Raw genomic sequence first — 22,097 nt, 5'->3', positions numbered from 1 at the left:
GCAGTGGGTGAAAACCGGCCTTTTGCGGTTCACCTCTAAATAGTAGAGTCCATGGACATGATTAACACCAGCAAACAACTTTTAACTGGGATTTCCATAACGTGTTTAATAAGCTTGCTTATTAATAGGCTTGCTTAAAAATCCTTGTTGGTCAGTGAAGCTCCAGCAGTTGGCTGAAGATCAGACCTTCATCCTTGTTGCCACAGAGAGTTCCACCAGCTTCTGTTTCACTAACATGGATTTATGGCCTTTTTTTAATGTATCTGAACTTTTGTTCAGGATAACCTTGCTGAGATCTGGTCAGCTTTGAAGGTATTTTTCCACTTTCCTAGCGGAGGAGTGAGGCCACTCCACTGGTGGGATTTTGGGGATGTGTTTGGGAGGAGGCCAGCATGGCATCCCTTTGTTTCGGATGGGACACGGCACTGATGCTCGTTCGGTCCCAACCTGGCCTCTGGTGACAAGGTGAAAATCCCTCTGTAAATTACCCGGCTTTTTGGCTCTCCTCATCTCTCTTGATGTCACCATTTTTAGTCTGTTATGGATTTTTTTTTTCCCCTCTTTCATTAATAGTGACAGATGCTTTTAATTAAAAAGAAAAGACAAAACAAAATCCCGAGTAAAACAAAAAGAGAATATTCTAATTTGGCGTGACATTATGAGGCAGAATGGCTCCTGGCATGCAAGGTACGGAAAAGGTCATCTTCCATGGCTACAGCCTTTTGCAACGGTGGAATTAAGTTCAAACTCGGGCTGGTTTTGAAGTCTTAAGTCTCTCTGGGGATTCCTTTCATAACATCTTCGAACTGGATAACACTACAGTAAATGAAATACACTGCACTGGATTAAAGGGTTATTTCCCCTGTGTGTCAAGCTGACACAGAATACCAAACCTCAGGTTGCCTCCGAGTTGTCTCTATCTGCTGATGCCCTCTCTGCTTTACATAACAGCTCTCAGAGTTTTTGCAGGGAAGTTTTGTGATTATTTATTCGGCTTCACCGCTTGGTGAATGCGGAACAATTTTATGCAGCCAGGAACCAAAATAAAGCAACTAAATGGGAAGAAATTTAATGGGCTTAAAAACGTGAAGGAAGCGATGCAGGAAAGAGCGAAGCTGCCTCTTCAGGTCTATTATGCTGCTCTATAATTTATACCGAAACACAAAATATAGCTCTCTCTGCATTGCCACTCATACGTTCAGCAGCACAGAGTTTGCAATAACAACAGGGTATGATATATGCTACTGTGCTCTTATCTGACTGTACCAACAGTTAAAATTTGTTAAGGATCATTTGCAATGTGTTTTGTTGTAGAACAAATGTTCATTTTGACTTTGAACTTGGTGCATGCTGTAGCTCGCGCAGATTGCGTTTAGCACCGGGTAACCAAACCGCTGCCATCTGCACGGTGCCAGCGACCACCGTGGCTGAGCTCCAGAGCACGTCCCTCCGTCTCTGCACCGGGGGAAGAGGCTTCAGATATTGGAGCATCAGCTCCGTCGTGATGTGCCGCAACCGCCCACCCTGTGCCCGGGGCAAAGCAGCAGCACCCAAGGAAGGGGCTGTCCCCGAGCTCAGGATGGCGAATTGCAGGGATCATGCATTGAACCCCCTTTGAAACTGCAGAAATTGCCTTGGTTCTTCCTTTCCCCAATCCAAGCGCTGGTTAAAGACCACTCTGAAATTACGGGGAGCCTGTAAAACGCTAACTGTGCAATAACTTTTCTGATGATGGGAAATAAGAAAACTGTTTCTTCTCCCTCCTTTCCCTTCCCATTTTATTTCCTCCAAGGCAGCCCAAAGCTGACTGGATCATATGGCAAATTGGAATTGTCTTGCAAAATGTATAGATAAGATAAAATCTTCTATATTCCTTGGGTTTGGTAAAAATAGGGCACTGTGCTTCGTATGTTGGTGTGTACCTCTGCTTTCTGTTGTCTCTGTTGAACCTATGATCTGCCTATGTGTCTCGGCATCCTCCCGCACGACGGTTTTCTCTGGCTGTATTTATGGATACCTGCCCGCTGACCCGGGGCTCCCTGGAAACGATTCCAGCAGGAGCCGTGGGTGCTGGCGCGTTCCTCGAGGAGGTGTCTGCAGGCAGCGGGTGCCTGTGTTTCCAAGTGTTATTCACATATAAACACCCACACGCATTAAAAACATGTGGGAAATGATAGTTTCGGGTTTCTGCTGTCCGTGAGTAATTCAAATCGACGGCATTTTTAGGTTTGCGTCTTGCTGAACAATCCGGGAGCAGCAGCAATGGCAGGGAGGTTGCACGTGCCGCTTTGCTGGGGTGGCTGGAGGTTTCCGCAGCCTCGGAGATGCTCCGTGTCTTTCCAGGAGGTCTGAAAGCTCCCTGGAAAAGCTGGGACATGTTGAAAATACGCTCAGAGCTTTCGCACTTCCTCCGGATTATTTTTTTCGACTATTTAAAAATATATTTTATAACACTAAAATAAATGTTAATGAGTCTGCATTGCTTACAGCTAACAATAGTATTTCTATTTAAATGCAGCAGCCTAGCAGGGTGTTCAGAGGTGGAAGAGCTGGAGGAGGAGACCTGGCTTTTTATTTCTGACTTGGTCCTTGATGTCTTGAGCAGTTTTGTTCTCTTGTGCTTTACTTTCCCCATTCTTCTAAATAGCAATGAAAAGCTTCCTCGCTTTGTTGAAGCGCCTAGGATTTATCAAAGGCCACCGGGCAAGTGTTAAATACTGAGCTGATTATAAAAAGTGTTATTTAGTATTATGTTTTATGTCTTCAATGTTAGCGTATATTTTTATATGCTACTTGCGGTGACCTTTGTGCTTTTCCAACCAAATAAGGACGGTCTCCTTGACTCAGGGATTTTTTGTTGTTTTTCTGCTAGCAGGGATGGCAACTTCTAAGTAATTTTGTAAATATGCTTTTTTGGAGGTGCTGGGGGTCATGGTGCTGGAGGTGCCAGTTGCATACAGAAGATGGGGGAGCCGTCATGAGAAAAACAATGGCACGGAGATCCATTCTTCTCAACTTCATTCTTTTTTTTCCATTGCTTACAATGAAATCATCTTTTCCGCATCACCACCTGCTGCGTTAAATGTACAGAGGGGTGGGGAGGCGGCCCAAGGTGCTTCAGCTGAGGGGTCGGCAGCTTTCGGGAGCCTGGAGGCAGGGGGAGAGGTGCGGGAGGAAATGGGATGGCAGGAATTCAGGAATTCAACCTTGGCACGGTGTCAGAGGCACCGAGCCCTTCCCCAAGCAGCTGCGCACCCCGTGACTGCGGGAGGCCAAATGGTTTGTTTGTGTGTTTACATGGATATGTGGGGCTGCGGAGGGAAAAACCACTTAGCAGAAATTCTGCTATTAAAGCAGATGGTGGAAGATTAATCTGTTTTTTTGGGGGGGTACTTGCTGGTATGGTGACCAAATTATTAATTCCTTCCTGTGTTAGGAGTCCTTATGTTTCCCGAAACTCTCGGTTCTCCCTCTCTTTGTCGAAAGCGGTTGAGCTGATGTATTTTGGGAAGCAAGAGCGCGTTTGCCAGGTTTGCTGCTTGTGGTTTTGCTGCCCGTGCTCCCCGCACTCTGCTCCAGCCCTTCCCGGGGCTCCCACGTCGTCTGGACCCAGTTCAGTCTCCTGGGCCGACTGGTTTGTGCAGCTGCAGCCAGTGGGAGCCCCTTTGCTGCTGTTCGAATGCTGGTTCTCATGCTAGAGGGGTTTTTTTTCCTTCCATTTTAGAAATTGCTCTTTTTTTCCCCCCTGCTGTATCACTGACAGCTGCATTCTTCTTGACAGTTGTGATATTTGTATGTGTGCATAAAAACAGTAGGAAGCATTTATGTAGGTGTCACTAATTTAATTTAATTTAATCTGATATGTATGTATAGAGAGGACTGTTCTGCGCTAAAGTGCTTCTCTTTATTTTACAGTCTGCATCGTCATCAAATACAACTCCTTTCATTCTCCTCTTCCATTCACCTACCCAAAGACCAAACCTGGAAATAGTAACCAAAAGAGAAGCCCACGTCATACACAAAGCAGGGAAAGGTTGAAATAATTTAAGGGTAAGTAGTTTTTTTTGCCCTTATTCTAACTTGAAGCCTTGTGTGTAAAGCTACAATATTAAGCGCAAGGCTGTATAAGGAAGCATACACACCGATGCTTTATGTGGAAAAAATGACTGAAATGCTGATTTGGTGCTGAAAGAAAGGAACAGCAGCACCTTTAGCTGGTGAGGAAGCGCCCAGAAGGGCAGCGTGCTGGCAGTTGGGAGCGTCGCTACTATTCCTTCTCACCCTGGCTCCATCAGTGCTGGTGTCTGGTGGACGCGGTGGTTCTGCACAGGCTTTGCAGGGGCTTGCCTGGTCTGGAAGAGCTTTCTGGTTGAGCTGGAGCTGGGGGTTCGGCGTCTCCTGCTGTGCTAAGCACTCTTTTGTCATTTCCTTCTCTATTTTTTCTCCTCCACTTAAAACATTACTCAGCTCTGGTAGCGAGCGGCGCTTGATCTGTTTCTTGCATGGTGCAAGGTGTTTTGGCTCGCCGGTGCGCTCTGCAGTCCCCTTGGTTTTGTGGGCTCTGCGAGCTTTTCCTGGAGAACAACCTGGCAGCGCCTGCACCGGGGTTCTCTGAAGGGAAGAGGGACAGACCCCAGCGACAGAGCGAACAGGGCCTCTCCATGGAAATGTTTGCCTTACGGCTCTTCTGTTCCTGTGAGGGTGGCGGATAAGATAGGAGGAGATACAAGATCAGTTCTTGTGAAATTCAGAACCCTGGCTTGAAGCATTAGCAATCTCCAAATGTTAAGGAACGCATTTTCCCACCCTAGTCCCAGATCTGTGCCTGCATATATCGCATTTCCACACATGTTCTTTCATAGACGGACAGGATATGCATTCGCTTACACTTGAGAACTTAGCTTTAAACATCTGGGGTTTCTGGTTTATTGCTACTGCTTTTTTTTTTTTCCCTGCAATGTTTGTTCATGCAAAATTCATATCTGGGAAGGGCATCTTACATCCCTGCTTCTGAGTCAAAAAGGGAAAGTATGGAAGTGAAAAGAGAGATTGTATCATTTAAGAAATATGATTCATGAATTAATCCTCGTCTGCTACACCATCTGTGGCATGTGTTTCGATACAAAAATCCTGTTTTTATGTGTCTTTAAAAAGCTTTCTTCTTGCTGGCTGCCTGAGTTTTCTGCAATGTTAATGGGGAATTAGCTTCTTTTTGGGGAGAGAGTGATGATTCTTATTTGCAGCCTGGGCAGGGAGCCCCAACCTGCATCCAAGCCAGTTGTCAGGGAGGGTGCAGAGCCCTGTTTTTTGGGGGGGATGCCAGCTCTCTGTGTAATGCCGTGAGCCTGACTTGCAGGCAAAGCCCGTACATGGTTTCTTTCTGCACTGCAAGCACGGCTGGGTCTCCCGCTGCCGCGGTGGGGATGGTGCGATGGGTGGGCAGGAGTTGCAGGCAGCTGCCTAGGAGGTTCTGGACTGGACTGAAGGATAGGTGGTTGTTTCTAAAAGTGGGCTGGTAGGATATTTTATATCTGGTGCTCTGGAAAACAGAGGATTGTGGTAGACCCCATCTTCCATTTCCTAGTAACGTTTTTATAATCTCTTTGTAATACAGAGGCGAGGGGTTGCCCCAAAGAAGAATTGCTACACTTTGTGCCTTCATGAGAAATGGGGAATGAAGGGACACCGGTGTGTTTTGTAGGTGGCTGAGAAGGGTCTCATTTTTCTAACTCGATTCCTTGAATTGTTTTCCAGTTTTTTATAGGGAACAACTTTCCTTTTTAAAACCTCCTTCTCGGGTTTTTATTCCTTAAGCAGTACACCTGCTTTGTTGCTGGAGTCAGACCTGAGATGCGTGTTAGCCTTCTTCCTCCTTCACAGACCGGTCCGTGAGCAGAACAGCCTGTCAGCACATGCATCCCTCATCGATCCCTTTCCTGGATCGATCCCTTTCCTGGACCAGGGCATCCTACTGCCTGGGATTGCCCCATTGATGTTTTCCTCTGCTTCACATGGGACATCGGTAAAAGCTTGAGTGTGTTTCTCTTTGTCCTGGAGGAGGATCAGGAGGTACTGGAGATGGTGGATGGCTGTTGCCACAGCTGACGGTGGCTCCATCCCTTGGCACAGTGATGCACCCGCGTGGCCGCAGCCTCTTCTCTGCCAGTGTCACTAATGTACTGTAAGTACAGCTCCGGTGAGCTCCCCGGCGCTGGTAACGCTGATAGATGGAGGTTATCCAGGAACTCAGTACCAATGGTGAAATATTGCGGGTTTATTGCCTTTCCATTCATTTTGTTTTCACGCCTTTCTGCCTTCCTGACTCATTGCTGTTCGGCCTCGGCTTGCAATTTCTATTTGCTGCGGTAACACCCACTGGACAAGGCGAGGGCATTGCAAAGCACTGATGCTTGCAGCTGCTTTTGGAGCTTTTTTTTTATTTGAGCATCTAGAGGCAGGACAGGTGACAGAAAGGAAAACGTTAGGCATGCCTTTTGTCACAGCGTGAATAAAGTATGAAAATGAAGGAGGAGCAGAAGAAACGTCTGTGGCGTTGTGTGTGGCAGGCTGGGCTGACAGGAGCTGCTGCCATCCCCATCTCCAACCCCAAAGGGCCTCCCCGCTCAGACTGGCTGCCAAAATGGGGTTCACGGTGGGAGATGCTCTGCCCTGTACCCAGGTGATGAACCCATTTAGGCTCCTGCATTGTCCCTAAGGAATGTTTTCCCTTTCTCCTCCGTTATCACAAATCCCCTTCTGCCCACTCACTGGGGACCCTTGGACGTGTGGGCGCTTCATGACGTGAAAAGTAAATTCCACAAACACCGAGTACCCCAACGCTACTGTAAATAGCCACATGCTAAGGGAAAATTGTGTTAGCAATGGTTCAGCAACTGTGTAACCCAAACTGTGATTGGGCTGAATTCCATATTTCTATACAGCCAGTACTCAGAGGAACATAGACCAGAATCAGCACCCGGCCTTGTGTCCATCTCACAGACGCAGACACACAGACACACCTTGTCTTTTGCAGCTTTTGCGAGTAACTCTGGCTAGTTTCTTATATGCATTTACAGTATTTTGCAATTTTGCATACTCCCTAATTTCTTCAATCAGGTTTTTGGTTTTTAATCTGAGTTTCTAAGCTTGTTTGCCATGTTTTTGTCCACTCCATGCTGTAGTCTGGGACGCAGAACTTGTTGGTCTCTTCTCCCAAGTAGCAAGTGTCAGGATGAGAGGAAATGGCCTCAAATTGCATCAGGGGAGGTTTAGAATGGATATTAGGAACAATTTCTTCCCCAAAGGGTTGTTGGGCATTGGAACAGGCTGCCCAGGGCAGTGCTGGAGTCACCATCCCAGGAGGGGTTGAACAGACGTGTAGATGGGGCTCTTAGGGACATGGTGTAGTGCTAGAATTAGGTTGTGATTGGACTTGATGATCTTGAGGGTCTCTTCCAACCAAAATGATTCCGCGATTGTTTCCCGGGGTCTGTTCTGCAAACCTGCACCTCTGTGGGGTGTGCGCTGCTCCCTCCCATGCCAGCTAACGCCGGCCACCGCGTAGGCACCCACATTGCCATGGTGTCCCAGAATGGACTTTGCACCTTGAGAAGGTCCTGTGCTTGCTTACACGGCCAGGAGTAGCATTTTGCAAAAATCTTTCAGACCCCGCTGGCAAAAAAAAAACCCAACAAAACCAACAAGTGGTAAAACAAACAAATTCTTCCAGAAATGGGAAAAGAGAAGCAGTCCAAGCATTTTGATAAGCATATTCCATTAGCCATGGGTTTTGCTTTTTATTTTAAGCTCTAATTAAAATTCAGCAGCTTTTATTTAGAGGGGAGAAAAAAACTGTTTATGCGCAGCGTAGGCCCTTATTTCCACCGCAGCGTGAGTTTGTAAACGAGGGGCTCTGGCGGATCCCCCCCAGCTTCTCTGCAAGGTCCCCTCTGATTAACGAGGGTTGCCGCTCGTTAGCGGCGGCGGCTGGGAGGGTGACGGTGCTCGGCGGCAGAGGACATGTGATGGCAGCCGGTTTCTTGCGGGAAGCTAATGAAGAGCCGAGAAGCATCGATTCACCATCTATTTGTTAGGACCCCAGTGAAACAGCTGTTTGTTTCTCATAAACAATTATGCCAAGATGGAAATTGGCTTGTGTCTGTACGTACTTTTTGGATGGGGAAAATTAAGCAGTAATAGCTGGAAAAATAATATGGGCTATGAGATAATAGATGCCTAAGGGATAAAATTAAACACTACTTTACAACGAAGGAAGAGGTTTTGGCAATAAATAGTTTGCGTTTGACTTCTTTTTGTTTGCCAGAGGACCAATGTTGTTTTGGAGAGGTTGTCCTGGGATGTATTTTGCAAACAGACATAGGAAATTCCTTTAAATACCTCCTGAGAAAGATGGTGCCGAGGCCAGGGTGCAGCTCACACGTCTGCTCCGCCGGCGTGTTGGCTGTGACGGGGACACGGACACCAGGGCTGGCTTTGAGAGATGCTGCCAGTGTACAAGCAAACAGCAGGGTTTACCAAACCAAGCGGGAACAGGGCTAGTTTTAAACGCTATAGGGAGCCCAAAAAGCTCAGGAAGGGGAGGTGGCACGTTTGGCACCTGACAGGGTCTGAGCAGAGGTTCTCCACGATCCGCACGTGTGCCGGTGTTGCCCTGGGCTGCTGCGGAAGCTCATTTCCACTGCTGCGCCGACAGCGGGATTTGGGTTTGTTCTGCCATCCCTCCACTACCTGCTTTTCCATAACTGCTCTGGGAGCACCTTGCTAAGGCTACATCGTGGTAGTTCAGAAATGTCATTTTCTCCGTTTCAGGTGGCTCATGCGCCAGGGGTGTGCAGAACCAGGCCAGGCAAACACCGTGGTTCCCTTCTGCTCCCTACAGCAAATGTCCCTGCGAGCCCAGGGTCCCTTCTGCTGCCTTGATGCCAGCACGGGCAGCACTTGGTTTCTTTTCGCTGTACAGAAATAAAACCACTTCAACCAGAGCTGCAAACCTTAATCCCACCTTCCCAAGCATGGATCTGGGTGCAGGAGCTGAGACTGAGGTCTTTGGCCCAGGTTTGTCCCTGCTCTCAGCTTTAATGTCACAAACCCCAGGGAAAGCCCCCCTGGCAGGTGGGAGAGTTCCGCCGTCACACACGGGGCGCGGGGGAGAGTCCCGGGGTGCAAAGTGCCTGTTGTCCCCATTAGCTGAAGTGGGACTCAGGGGTGCTCAGCACCTCTGCAAATGAGGCCAAACTGTCTAGTGCATTGAAAATGAAATCATTAAGTCGCTGTTGCATTAAGACTCTGTTTTTATTCATGGAGTGTAATGTGATTCATTTGCCCTTTTGCTCTCATGTTGAGAAGGCAGTCATCTAGTATGCATCGCTGGCTGCAGGCAGAGCTCTATTTATTTATTTATTTTTAATTTTTGTGGGAGGGAGCAGACATTTTCATCAAGTGCAGAGCAGCCCTGGAGCTGAGACTTGTCTGTTTCCTCAGCGGTCTCAGAGGCCAGAGCTCTCACAGCCCCATTCATGGGAGCGTTTAGCTCAGCTCATCTCCCCTTCTCCAAGCCTCACAGCGACGGTGTGTTTTCCTGCTATTTACAGCGACCTATAGGTGCCTCAGCACCCACAGCCCTGGGCTTATGGACGTGCCATGGGATCTTCTCGATGTGGGCTGTAGGATGGGACTCTGCTCCACTTGATGAACTGATGAAAAGCAGATGAAGAAAATCGTGGGTTCATGCTGCCGCAGGTTGCTCTTTGCAATTAACTGCGGCCAAGGGAAATCATCCCTCCTTGGAGTTAAAAGAAGGAAAGCATCGAGTGAGGGAAGGGTATAGAATACAAAAGAACAGAAAAAATGCAATTTTTTAAATGTTAGCATGGGGAGTATTAACTAAGTCACTAATTCCAAAAGAATGGTAATGAGTAAGCCAGTTTGAGTCACTGCTTCTTGTTGCGGGACAGGGTTGGAGCAGCTGAGCTCTGCATTTTGGATATCCGCCTGCAAACCAAGCAGAAATCCCTTTTCAGCCCCGACAGTTGCAGCCAGATCTTTTCAAGCACAAAGCTCTGAACTCTGTCTTGTTGTTGAATTGCAGGCGGTCACGACACATGGCACAGTGACCATCTCAAAGTCCTCAGGTGACCCTGGATTTCTAACGCTTCAGGGTCATAATATATAAAAATCACTAAGGCATATTTAGAAGCCAAAGGCAGGAGAAAGAGCGTTAACTCAATGTGATGCTTTGCTTTTTTACCTTGTCCTTTTATTCTTTTCTTTCTTTCCCCCCCTACTCTCTGCCCCCCTACAAAGTCTGGAGACCAAATCCATGCTAGGAAGGTCCAGTTCACCAGAGCCCAGCTCAGCAGCAGCACACAAGGTCTGTTCTGCAGGAGGGCACGACCTGGGCACTTAATTTGATCATTTTCCTACACTTTGTCCATGGGGAAACGTAGGAAGAATGGGTCAGGTGTGGATAAAGTTAAGCAGAAAGGGTTTTTGAAAGGGTTTTTAAAAGCACTTGGAGAGGGAGCTGGAGGTTTTTTGCCTGCAATGATTTGGCTAGGCAAAAGACGAGAGGCGACTTGGAAGCGGGGAGGTAATCACGCCAACCTTCTCCGCTCTTTGTTTTCAACCAAGAAATGCACAAATAGCTGCTGATATTGCTGAGTGGTTTCCTGCTGCTTTGTGGCTGGATTTGGAGCTGCAGCCGTTCCTCGCCTGGTTCCTGACTTGACGGTGCCGCAGCACAGGAATAAAAGCAAGAAATCCTCACCAGCAGAATTGTATTTGTTCTCTCCGCCGTGCCCGCCGGGAGAGCCGCTTCACCAACACCTTCACCTTGCGCTGAGCTTTAGATCCTGCATGGATTTTGAATAGATTAATGCCTTTTGGAGAGTTCTAGAAAGGTCAAAAACAGAAAAGAGGCTCTAATAGCAGTATAGCAACCAGCTGGTTGCTTTGGGTTTCATTTTACTGCCATAGTAACACCATGAGCCACAGTGTTAATACTGTGCCCACCGAATGCCATTTCCCCCCCTCTTTTTGTCAAGACACAAGCCCATAAGAAGATGGGTTTTTTCCTGAAGAATTTCTACAAGGCATTAATAGGCTTTTCGGAGGGGACAGTCCTTGTACCCAGAGATGTAAGGTGGATAATTTACAAGGCAATGTGCAAATGCCAAATTGTTAGGCAGAACTGCTGCTGATTTAGAAGGCAGTTAATGCTATAAATGTGCCAAGTGCCAGTAGAGTGTTTCTACAGATGGAATAACTGGAAATATTGGAGAGATTCCAAAGGTTTAATCAAATTCAACCAGGTTTTTTTCTTTTTTGTTTTTTTTTCTCTTTTTTTTTTTAACCGCAGAATTCTCTGAGGGTTGCGGGTTGAAATAGTAGATTATTCCATTGCTTTTAGTACCATGGGGGAGATTTTCGTAGATGAACATAAAGCACGTACTTTCAAGCAAACATGTAAGCGGATACACAAATCAGGGCAGCAGCAACGCTGTGGAAGCTTGTGCGGCTCGAATTTAGAGGCAGCATCATCTTGAGATACCTTGGCAAGAGGGTCCTTGGAAGCGAACCGATGGGTTTTCAGTCACGCAGCACAGAGGGAGCGAGGGGAAGGGTTTGTGGAAGCGGCAGCAGCAGTGGGACTGGTCCTGCACCGCAGTTCTGCTGGACCCGGGCAGGTTTGGGTGGGATTCTGAGCATGAGCATCTTTCCCATGGCTCGCTGTGCAGTGCTGGGGCATGCATATGTTTCTGCACAGATGCACACCTTCCCCTAGTCTTGTTGACAGCCTTTCCAAGGCTTCTGATTTAGCCAGACCATATGTGCTTGGGCATGGAGATAGTGTGATGTGGAAAGAGCATCGCATTATCCTTGGGCTGCAAACACCAGCAGGAGCAATTCAGAGCAAATTTTGTCTGCAAGGAGATACAGAGCTCTTGAGCTTGTATCACAGGACACGCATAAATAACCAAATGCAATTTTTTTACTCGTTTGTCAAAAGCAGGTTCCAGAAAGCCGTTTCCCTTTGTTTTATCCTCAAATCAGATCTCCCTGTGCCTTCCTTAATTATTCATCCAAAGCATGGATGAAGGCCACCGGGGAGAGAGGGAACATGGTAGCAGTCTCCAGGTAAAGCTTTATGCTGAAGAAGCAATGTGTGACCAAGCTGGGGAAGGGGCTGGAAACTCTTCCATGACATTTCCCTAGTCATTGGTACAGAAAATGAAGAGCCCGTCCCCACTGCTGGCAATGGGATTTTGTTTTGGGGTGAGGTGGCAGAGCTGTGAACCCCTCTGGGTGCAAACCGCAAGCAAGGACCGTACCAGGAGTGATGCTGTGGGAGCGCTGAAGCCTTTATCTTGCTGGTTTTTTGTGTGGTATTTCTTCAATAACATTTTTTTTTCTGGTTTTTTTTGGAGGAGGTGGCCTGATTGGATCCATTAATTGCAATTTATTTATTTTTTGTAAGAGAAGAAGCGTTTCCCACTTTTCCTGGAGTGTTTGGTATTGATCCTCTTTGCCCGCCTGGAGCTGGGGACCATCACCCTCCCAGGCGTTGCCGTACTCTGTGCCTACTTTCCGCACAGCCCCCCGTGTCGCTCTGCGCAGCATCTCTCACTGAATAAATTGCTCCGAAGCTATTAGCCTCGATGCCACAGTCTGCTGCTCCTGCTTTCCTGCGCCCACCTCCGCCCCGCGATTGATCCAGCCTGCTGTCTGTTTGCTGCAGTCAGGGCTGCCTACTGCCGCTGCGCACAGATTGCTTTAAAATTGAACTGGTTAGAAACCTTTTCTAAACATTCCCTCCCCTTCGTGGTACTGTCCCTTGTGCCAGCCAGAGCTGGGAGCTTTTACGTGATTTTTACCTCGCCAAAGGATGGGGGATGATTCTTAGTTTTGTGTGTCTGCGGTGTTTTGTTTGCTTGGTTTTGTTGTGTTGCTTTTTTTTTTTGAAGTCAATGCCAAAATTAAAAACTATAGGAATATGGGAATCAGGCCCGTGGAGAAGCTGTTGTCTATGGAACTGTGTCCTAGATTGTGTATCCTGTTCAAGCGATGCCCGGGTGGGTTTCAGCTCTTAGCGAGCTCTTGGCTTTGGGCGCTGAGGTTCATTCCGTGCTGCACAGCTTTGTCTCAAGAGGCATCAGGATGATTGTTTTTCTTTTGACGCGGTTGTGATCTAACCAGCGGCTTTTCTGTAGCCCAAAGCTTCTTGAAGCTATTTTAACCATTGTAATGTCCCAGAGTACTGGCAGCTCCGCAGCAGCGTGAGGTTCGTGGTGCCCGGGATTTTGGATTGCATCCCTCCGAAAAACCTGGGGCTTGCAGGAAGGAGGCGAGCGCAGCTGGGGAAGATGTGCAGACACGGACGTGAAAACTGCTGTGGATGTCTCTTGGTGCTGCCTGGCTGCAGCAGCCCATCGGAGCAAATGACATAGGGCCTCTCTTGGGATCATACACATCCATAGCTGTTTTCTATGTGGTTGCAAAAAAAGCTTTTGCAAGTCCTACAGGAAGAAGGTTTGGAAATAGGAGATAATTTTGCAGGTAGGTTTAAGTATCACTCTGAGAAAAGGTGTGTTTGTACAAAAGGTGGTACAGTGTTTCCAATAGCTGGTGGTGTTCTTTTGTTCCTCGTTTGTCATCTGTCCTTCCCAAACTCCTCTTCACTCCAAATACACACACACGAGCCCTTTTGAAGCAACGCCAATCTCAAGTGCTGCTATATCAGGATTCATCTATCTTCTCATAAGCTCATCCACACCAAATTGAAGCTGTAGGGGTGGAAAAGTGACACGTGCACTCTGAACCTCCAAGCCTGTTCTTTGGTGTTGCTGAGAGACCTACTCTGGGGTGGGACTTGATTGGATCACACTTTGCAAGATGATCCATCTCAGAACTTCCTCACCGTGGAGTGGCCCAATTCAATGTGATGATCTGTCTCCAGGAGATTCCAAGGACCCAGCTAAGCAACTAGAGTGAGTTTGTCTTCAGTCCCCTGACACCCTCTTAGCCAGCTGGCAAATCCTTGTGGAAATCTGCCTGAATTCAGTCGTCTTCTAGGGTTTCTCCTTCCTGCCCTTGCCCAGTGGTTTCTGGTATTGCAGTCTCTGCCTCTCTACCACCCCGTTAGACCCTGGCTCTGTCCTTACAACACTTGCAAGCCTACTGTTGTGTTACGCTGAAAGTGATTTCAAAAGGCTCCTGCAGGAATGTCTTCTGTGTCTACAGAGATGCTCCTTCAACTCTTCTCTAATGTCTTGTCTGCAAGAAATGACAGTATGAAAGGGCAGTAGACATATCTGGCATTATGAAGTCTTATTGAGTAAGCCTATGACCTCACTGTTGTAATCTTTCTGCCCACTCTGACCTCCTCCATTGTCTGCTGATGGCAAACGCAATGATATATCAAACTGAATTTAGGATTATGTCATCATGATGTCTGTGCATGTTTCTTCTTTGGGAATACCTGTGGGCATTTGATATATAATGATGATAATATGAAGTTAGAGTGGTTGGTGGGCCTTGTATTGATAAACTTGAAGCTCACCCAGAGAAATTAAGCCATGTGGGGCAAATTGATTCACAAATTTTTGTTGGGATAGGACCACCTTTAAGTGCAGACAGCAATTTCAGTCTCTGCTTAGGTGTTGGGATTTCTGTTGTACTGTCATGTCAAGCAGGAGGCTGTCGTGCTGCTGATGTCTATAGCAGGCTAAAAAAACAACTCAGCAATAAACCATCTATCAGGAAATTCTCCATTCACTGCTGATCTGGGTCCAGATGTGAGCTAGGGGTGAGGTGCTCCTGTCGTCATGTTGTGGTCCCAGCCCTACTTCTCATCCTCACACTCACTCTTTGCATCTGGTTTTAAATGTTATTACCCCAGGAGTTTTATTTCCTCTCTTCTCCCAAGAACCAGACAACTTGCACAGACACTATTGTGTATCTGTATTTTACAGTGCTGAGCTTGTGTGCCACAGCTAGCTACCACCCCAAATTTACTGAAGTTTTCATGGTCATGTCATGCTCCCCTTGTTGTAGAGGACATGACAGGGAATGATATAGGGCAAGCTGAAACCCACTCGTCTGAGGAACCATCTGAACTTGGGCAAATTGAGCTCTCCTTGTTGAGGTTTTTGAAGACAGCATCAACAGGAGAGAGCTGGAATCCCTCCATCACCCAAAATACGGTTATAAACCAGAGTCTTCTCTTTTGGGGGAAGTGCCCCAGAAAACAAGGTTTTGAGCCTCTCCATCAGCTTTTCCTGATAGAACTTACACATTTTTCTCTGAATGCTGAAATGATCTTCAGTCCAGAGAGAAAAGACAATGTTGCAGTCCGGGTTTGCTTTTGCCAAGTGCAACAACTTCAGAGTGTCCTGTACTTCTGGTGCCTGTGGTCGTCTTCTGAAAGACTGAAAGGTGGGTCTGGGTCCTTTGGTTCCCATGGAGGACTCTGAGCATTGCTGTCGCCTCTGGCTCCCTCAGGAATGGCATCGCAGGTCTGGTCCTTCACGTGTCCAACGAGGGTCTGCAAACGATGCATTTTCTTCAGACTGAACAGAACATTTCTTTTCAAGGAAATATAGAAAATATGTAGGAGAATAACTGTCTCTTCCCATCTGTACTGATTTGGGGTTTTTTCAACTCATCGTGGTTGTTCCCCCCACCTCACAGCTGACGGGAGGGCCCTTAGGGCCAAATCACCCACCTGGGGCCTGCTTCTTTTCTTCAGTCCTCTCCTTCCCCTTTGCATGCCGTGTGGTGCTCGTCCTGTGGCTCTTGGCCAAAGATTTTAGTATTCAGAAACCTGGGAAGTTTGGCTGTCCTTGGTCTAATTAGTTCGTTAAGCACAGGGGAGCTTAGATCACAGTTCAAATGGCTGTAATTTGAGTGAGCTTTAGACAATGTGAGAGGATTAAGTAGTAAAATTGTGTCTATTACTTTGGCCGAAAAACAACTATTCAATTTGAGCTGAATATTTGATTTTCGGAACGTAAGGGTTAGATTTTAATATGGGCTTGGCAGAGGGTTCATCACTTGCAAGACTGCGCTGAGGGTTCTTCACGTGCTGAGATCAATGCTTGAAGTCAAGCGCATCTTTCTAGAAACTCTCCTCTGAACAAATAATTGGCTTCAAAAAAAGAGGCAACTGGGTAAGATTTAATTGCTTATTATTGTAGGAGGTCCTCTTAAATGGTCTTCTGGTCTTAAGTCCTGTGGATATCTATAAAATTTTGGAGGTGGCTTTTCTCGAAGAGGAGAAATGCAAGTGTCTGCCTTCCCTTACCCAAACCAATACCTTTGCAGGTGCTGGAGAACATTGGTCTCCATGTGTGGCTTCTGCTGTCAGAGTGGCCATGGGAAGCCCTCCCCAAACAAGCATGGTAGAAATACAAAGAGCCAAATACCCAAAATAAGGCAATTTGGAGTGAAAGCCTTCGCTTTTCTTTGTCTCCTGGCGACAGACGTTGGAGTTCAGGTATTGCGTGGAGTGGGCTGAAACAGCACGTGCTGCTACCCTGCCAACCCCGGCGAGGCAAAAATCACTCCTTGCCTTCCTAAAGATGTGTAAATGAAGTATTTTATCTTTTTTTCCTTTTTATTATGGTGTGCCTACCTCTATTCCAGTAAGGAAAAACAATGCTAATTGGAACATTTTAAGCAGTAAATGAGAATAAACATTACCAGGCTGAGAAATTTAAAGGGAATTTGGTTAAAATACTAGTGACAGGTTGAGTCAAAATATCTGAGTTTAGTGGCTTTAAACTTGTTGAGCATGGTGAGACTAAAGGGTGGTTGGTGGCTGATTTCTGCATCAGCTGAGGTTGCAGGGCAGCACAAGAGGTGTTGAAGGCAGGACTGTCCTGCTACGGCCTCTGACTTTTCCTCTGAAAAGGTTTGAGCATCGCAGAGGTAATGGATCAAAAATACATAGTTTTGACCTTTCTCGCTCGCTGTTGAGTTAAAGTCTATGGCTTGCTTGGGCATGCTAAAGCGGCGTATTAACAAATCCTCGCTGGAACCAGGTCTTTCCCGTGCAAACCAGGCGGCTGTTTTCAGGGACACCAAACTGAGCTCTTTCTGCTGCAAATATTCATGTTGCACTGTGGGACGTGCTGGGGCTGCATTTTCTGCATGGATAAAGTGGTTCTTCTACAGGCATATTTAGGGCTTATTAAAGCTTTTGGCTAAGAACATGTTCTACGGAGCAAAGGGACACAGAAGCACCATAATGCTGACTCTAGACTTCAGAGAAGTTTGGGCAGAGGTCACATTTACTGGTGTTTTATTCATTCTGCCCTGTTTCTTCAGGTCTGCCCTTTTTCTCCTCTAGCCTGAAGGCTTGTGCTTGCTTAGTTGTTGTACTGGACACCTTTAAATCAACCAGCGAACATGCTGGGTTTGCCGGCATTTCATTTATTCCTTCTGTGTTTGCTACTTTGCTTGAAGACCCTCAGTAGTCAAGGGGTTAACAGCATCCTCATAGTTCTTCTAGTTACCCCATCAGTACTGTTTAAAAATTAGCTTCTCCCCACTTACAGCACTATAATTAGGATACAGGAGTTGTGGGGAATGATTTCACAAAGTGACTTGGTGTACTCGCCCATGCACCCCAGGGAGCCAGGCAATTATGCATACATAATTCTACTCTTTGAATATTTTCTCTTTCTCTGCATAATTTCTCTCTATTCATCTTTCCAGTGTCCTTCTGAGATAAACTTAGAAGTCTCAGCTTTCAGAATTTAAAAAAAGCTCCTGTGCCTGCATGTGCACTATTTGCATTTGCATTTGCAGCAGCCGTTCTCTGGGATGGAGCGGAGGGGTGAGGCCGGGAGGAGGATGAAGGAGCCTACCATGGGAAGCAGGAGAAGCTCCTCTGTACAATAGCACAACCATCCTGGCCGAAGAATCCTCAGAAAGAGGCAGTGAAGAGTATTTAATTCCTGAGCTCCGAAATCATTCATCTTTTAGGTTTTGCTAGGGCAAAGCTGCTGTTTTGCCAGGGCAGGTGCTTTGTGAAGGTTTCTCTGGTCCCCCCAGACACGGTTTTAAACCCTGTGCCTTCAGCTCCCACACAGGGCAGTGAAAGGTCCCTTTAGCTGTTGGCAGTTCTTGGTTTTCTTCCGCCGTCCTTGGGCCAAAAACCATGACGCGGCACTCGGTCACCCGTACGCCGTCAATATTTTAGCCGCGAGCCAACGACGTTATTGCACTTTGTATTGGGAGACTTCAATCTTTGTCGCGAAGAAAGATGTCATTGTGTTTTGTAGCAGCTGGCATAAGGAGCTGCTCTGTTTTAAACAAGAGCCTGAATTTGAGTCGCCTGAGCTTTCCATGTCGGGGATGGCGGTTTGGGAGCCAGGGGAGCGCCCAGAATGTTACAGAGCTGACCCTTTTAGGTGCGAGTGTGGTTTTGTTTCTAATATCCTGTTTATGCTGTTCTCAGTGAATTTATTGCAGCGTGATAAGCAAAACTAAAAGTAACTGCCAGCATATTTCCACTGTCTTCAGAGTCAGTTTATCTTTATAAACTTGCTGTTGACATGATGCAATTTCTCCCTGCTGCAGTGTAGCTGTATAGCAGCAAAGTTGTGATGAAAGACAAGTTGTTGAAGGGATTCTTTGTCATACTCCTGAATCATCTACAATTCCTTTTTTTCCCCGGTGCCAGAAGTGTGCTGGTGCTTTGCAATTATACCCACACTTGATGCTTTTTTCCTCCTTTTTTTTTTCCCTCTCTTTCTCTCAGTCATTCAGGTTCCCTATTACACCCTCATTCATTCTTTCTCTCTTCTGGTTTCTTTTTCTTCTCCTTTATTTTTTAAATGTATCCACCACTTTCTCAAGGCACTGAAGCCCTGCTTCACTGTGGTCTAAGGAAAAGCTACTGTTCTGCTTGCCGAAGAAAGCTCATTGTGTGGTGCCATGAAAAAAGGTTTAAACAACACAAGGGAATAAAGGCACTACATTTCTCTGAAAGCTTTTCTTTCCTTTTTCCTTTTCTATTTTTTAGTTTTTAAGGAATAATACATAAGCTGCTAGGAAAGGGCAGAAATGTCTCCTGCTTCTCTCTAGTCATGCCTGTGAGGCTGTGAAATTCTAAGGAAACCTGCTTTTTACACGGGAGCTTGAAAGCTAGACCACCCCACCTCCAAGCCTTCGCTCTTCTCTGCGTTACCCTCATAAGCCTAACAAAAAATCCTAAGATTGTTCCCAAAACAGCACGGAATCAAAGCTTACAAGGCAGTAGCGTAATTACTTACTTTCTTTTTTGGTACTGTTTTATAGCAACGTAAGACGCTCAAATACTGTCAAAAAGGCCTTTTTAGCAGTGAGAGCTCAGCTATTCCGCTATCAGCAGAGTTATTGGAGGCTGCATCAGTACGAGTGAGTGATGGGTTTGGACCCTGGTCAAAAAGCCTTTGAGGCAGCAATTATTATTATTATTATTGTTATTATTATTGTTGTTGTTGTTGTTATTACTACTACTACTATTATTACTATTATTACTATTACTATTGTTTTCCTTGTTGGCTGCTCCCTTGGGTGACAGGTAGCAATCCATGTGTGCTGCCACCTGGTTTGGCAGGTGACACTTGTTTGGGGAAAGGGGAAATTTTGTGAGCTCAGCAGAGCCATAATGGCATCACACTGTTTAAATAGAAGGAATTTTAAAACGCAATTCTCCTTTCACTGCTGATGGGAACCGATTGCTGCTGGCGCTTTGCTGGATGTGGACAATGAATACCCACCAGTTCCACTGCTGACTTCTGTTACTTTTCCAGTGACATCTTTCCCGCTCGTGCAACTTCATACAATGCTGCGGATTTGATGCAACTTAAATGCAGAGGCGGGAAGTTCAAACAAAATAGCTATTTTAATTGAAGTTAATAAAGTGGAAATATTACTTTAATCATAGCTGTGTAAAACAATACTTTTCTTAAGCCTAAGGTTGCACCTGAACCTACTTGTGTTTCCCTGTGAACATTGATTCTGGTTCCTTCACAAATAAATAGGCATGGTGCAAGGGTGAGGATGTTTCTGTCTAGCAAAGACACTTTCCTGGAGTGAAATGAAAATGTTATTGCATTGCTTCCAGTAATATTGCAGCCAGTGATCTTCAGTTATTTTAGTAACAACACATGGAAGGAAAAGTCACCTTATATATTGACATCCTTGGTAAATACAGTGAAATAAGTGTCAGCTTTAAAAACAGGAGTAGTCCTGTTTGCAAATTAGGAAATGATGGAGAGTTCGTGGCTTGGTGATGTTAGGGAGGAAAGCTACAGATGAAAGTGCAATCTCTCAGCCATCTCTGTTAGCTGCCCGTCAGATACCTCTCTTCCTCTCTCTGCACAGGAGCTACAGAACTGTTGTTATTATCTGAACCACAGTAATTAATCTGTGCTTAGTGATGCCATGAAGTGAGCTGGATTTCTGTAATTTCTCCTGCTTTTCTTAGTGGATTCCCCAGCAGGACACTAGAAATGCCCTCACGGAGCTGAAACACCTTCACAATGTATTGGCTCTTGCCAGTGACAAATGAATTTATGCAAACAGCTGGAGCTGGGATGTGCGATGCCAACAGGCAGAGTCCAGCCTTCCAGCTGTGACATCCATCGTGCTTGCTGCTGTGCCATCTCCCCGGGGGTGGTTGGAGACCTCCCCCTGGCACCCCAAGAGGAGCTGTGGGGTGTCCTTTGGCGGAGGAGATGTTGCTGTGTTTGGGACACAGGCTGGACTTGGCTGGTGACGCATGTGCTGATCATGTCCCCATGCTGTTCTGGCCAGGCTTGCCCAGAACTGCCAGTGTGGACTCAAAGAAGTGTTTTGGATGCTGCATCTTGGCAAGCGAGGGCTGGTGACAGATGCTAACTCTTTGTTCTTCAGTTTTCCCTGGTATAAATACATTCAGGCTTTTAGAGATTGTTATTATTAGCATCATCGTTTGAGTCTTTTCAGGACAAAGTGCCCTCTGCCCAAGCAGGAGTGTAGACCTCAGCTTCTCTTTCTGGCTCAACCTGGGACACTGGACTGCTGCCTTTGTTGCTGCCTTCAAAACCGTTCTCCTTTTGCCCAGTGGTACAGCTTCCCAGGAGGTCATACAGTTTAATACAAGCAGATGTATCCCAAGCAAACGATGCTTTTCAAACGTTTTGTGTCCTAGCACTGGCACGTGTGTGACCCGCTCGAGACAGGGCTTTCTGGTTGCAGACAGACCTCTGCCGAAGGGGGGGAAAGCCTCGTAGCGCGGTTCCAGCTACAGCTGCCTGCATCTCGCAGATACGCAGCCACGTGGGCTTGTACGTGGCACAAATAGTATTTCATGATATGCTTTCATTATCTGAACTTACGTGACCTATTTCTGCCATGGTATCTCTCAGCTGGTGGGAGGTAGGAGTGCATTGTTTGTTTCATCGTCTTGTTTGCCTAACTTTTAGCTGGCATAGTATTTAAATAGAGCATCTCCCTGTGCATGTCTTGTCTATCTAGGCACTTGTTCCCGTTGGTGTTACTCTCCTCCTCCTCACATTCCCCCGCCTGTGTTGTAGCACCTGTTGCGTTTTGCCACAAATTAGACCGTAAAATTTTCACAGCGAGGATAATTAGCGCCTGTGTAGCTCTGAGCATTGTGGGGCTGGATCCTGCCCGGGGCCTGTGGGTACCACCCGGGGCCTGTGGGTACCACCCGGGGCCTGTGGGTACCACACGTGGCTGGGGAGGGATCCAGCGAGGGGAGAGGGTCACAGGCAGCTGTTCTTTTTAGCCTAGACAGCATTGTGAAATACCATCAGCGACTTTGAAAAGCTGTTGCTTCAGTTCCTCAAAGACCTTTTAGCCGGGTTCCCTGGCTTAAGCCTTCGTGCTGGCTTTTTATTTGGGTGCAAAACCTCTGTCACTTGGTTGTGCATGTACGTCTGGTCGAAAAACGCGCTTGAGTTTGGTGTAACGTGGCGTGGAAATCCCACTCTGTCACCTGGCAGCAGCAATCTGGCTTTGAAAAACACAAGGTCAGTGTGTGTTAATAGACATTTAACATCTCCTCTCGCCTGGTGCAGTCT

The 22,097-nt window shown here is 46.7% G+C and overlaps 1 protein-coding gene across 10 annotated transcripts in view; it reads left to right on the top strand.

Moving 5' to 3' along the window:
* NEXMIF (neurite extension and migration factor) overlaps positions 1-22,097 on the top strand; it is a 170,411-nt gene that overhangs the window by 113,032 nt on the left and 35,282 nt on the right. For 6 of the 10 annotated variants that reach the window (XM_071813411.1, XM_071813412.1, XM_071813415.1 and 3 more), the window contains one exon: positions 3,916-4,050. The exons of 3 other annotated variants lie outside the window; for them this stretch is intronic. The gene's annotated coding sequence lies outside the window, so the exon portion shown is untranslated. Of the gene's footprint in view, positions 1-2,959; positions 3,085-3,915; positions 4,051-22,097 lie in introns of those variants that run through there. One more of the 10 variants, XM_071813414.1, reaches the window with a different exon arrangement.

This window comes from Patagioenas fasciata, chromosome 11 (assembly GCF_037038585.1).
Source record: "Patagioenas fasciata isolate bPatFas1 chromosome 11, bPatFas1.hap1, whole genome shotgun sequence".
NCBI lineage: Eukaryota > Metazoa > Chordata > Aves > Columbiformes > Columbidae > Patagioenas > Patagioenas fasciata.
The sequence above is the reverse complement of the archived record's forward strand: the minus strand, read 5'-3'. Positions and strand labels throughout refer to the sequence as shown.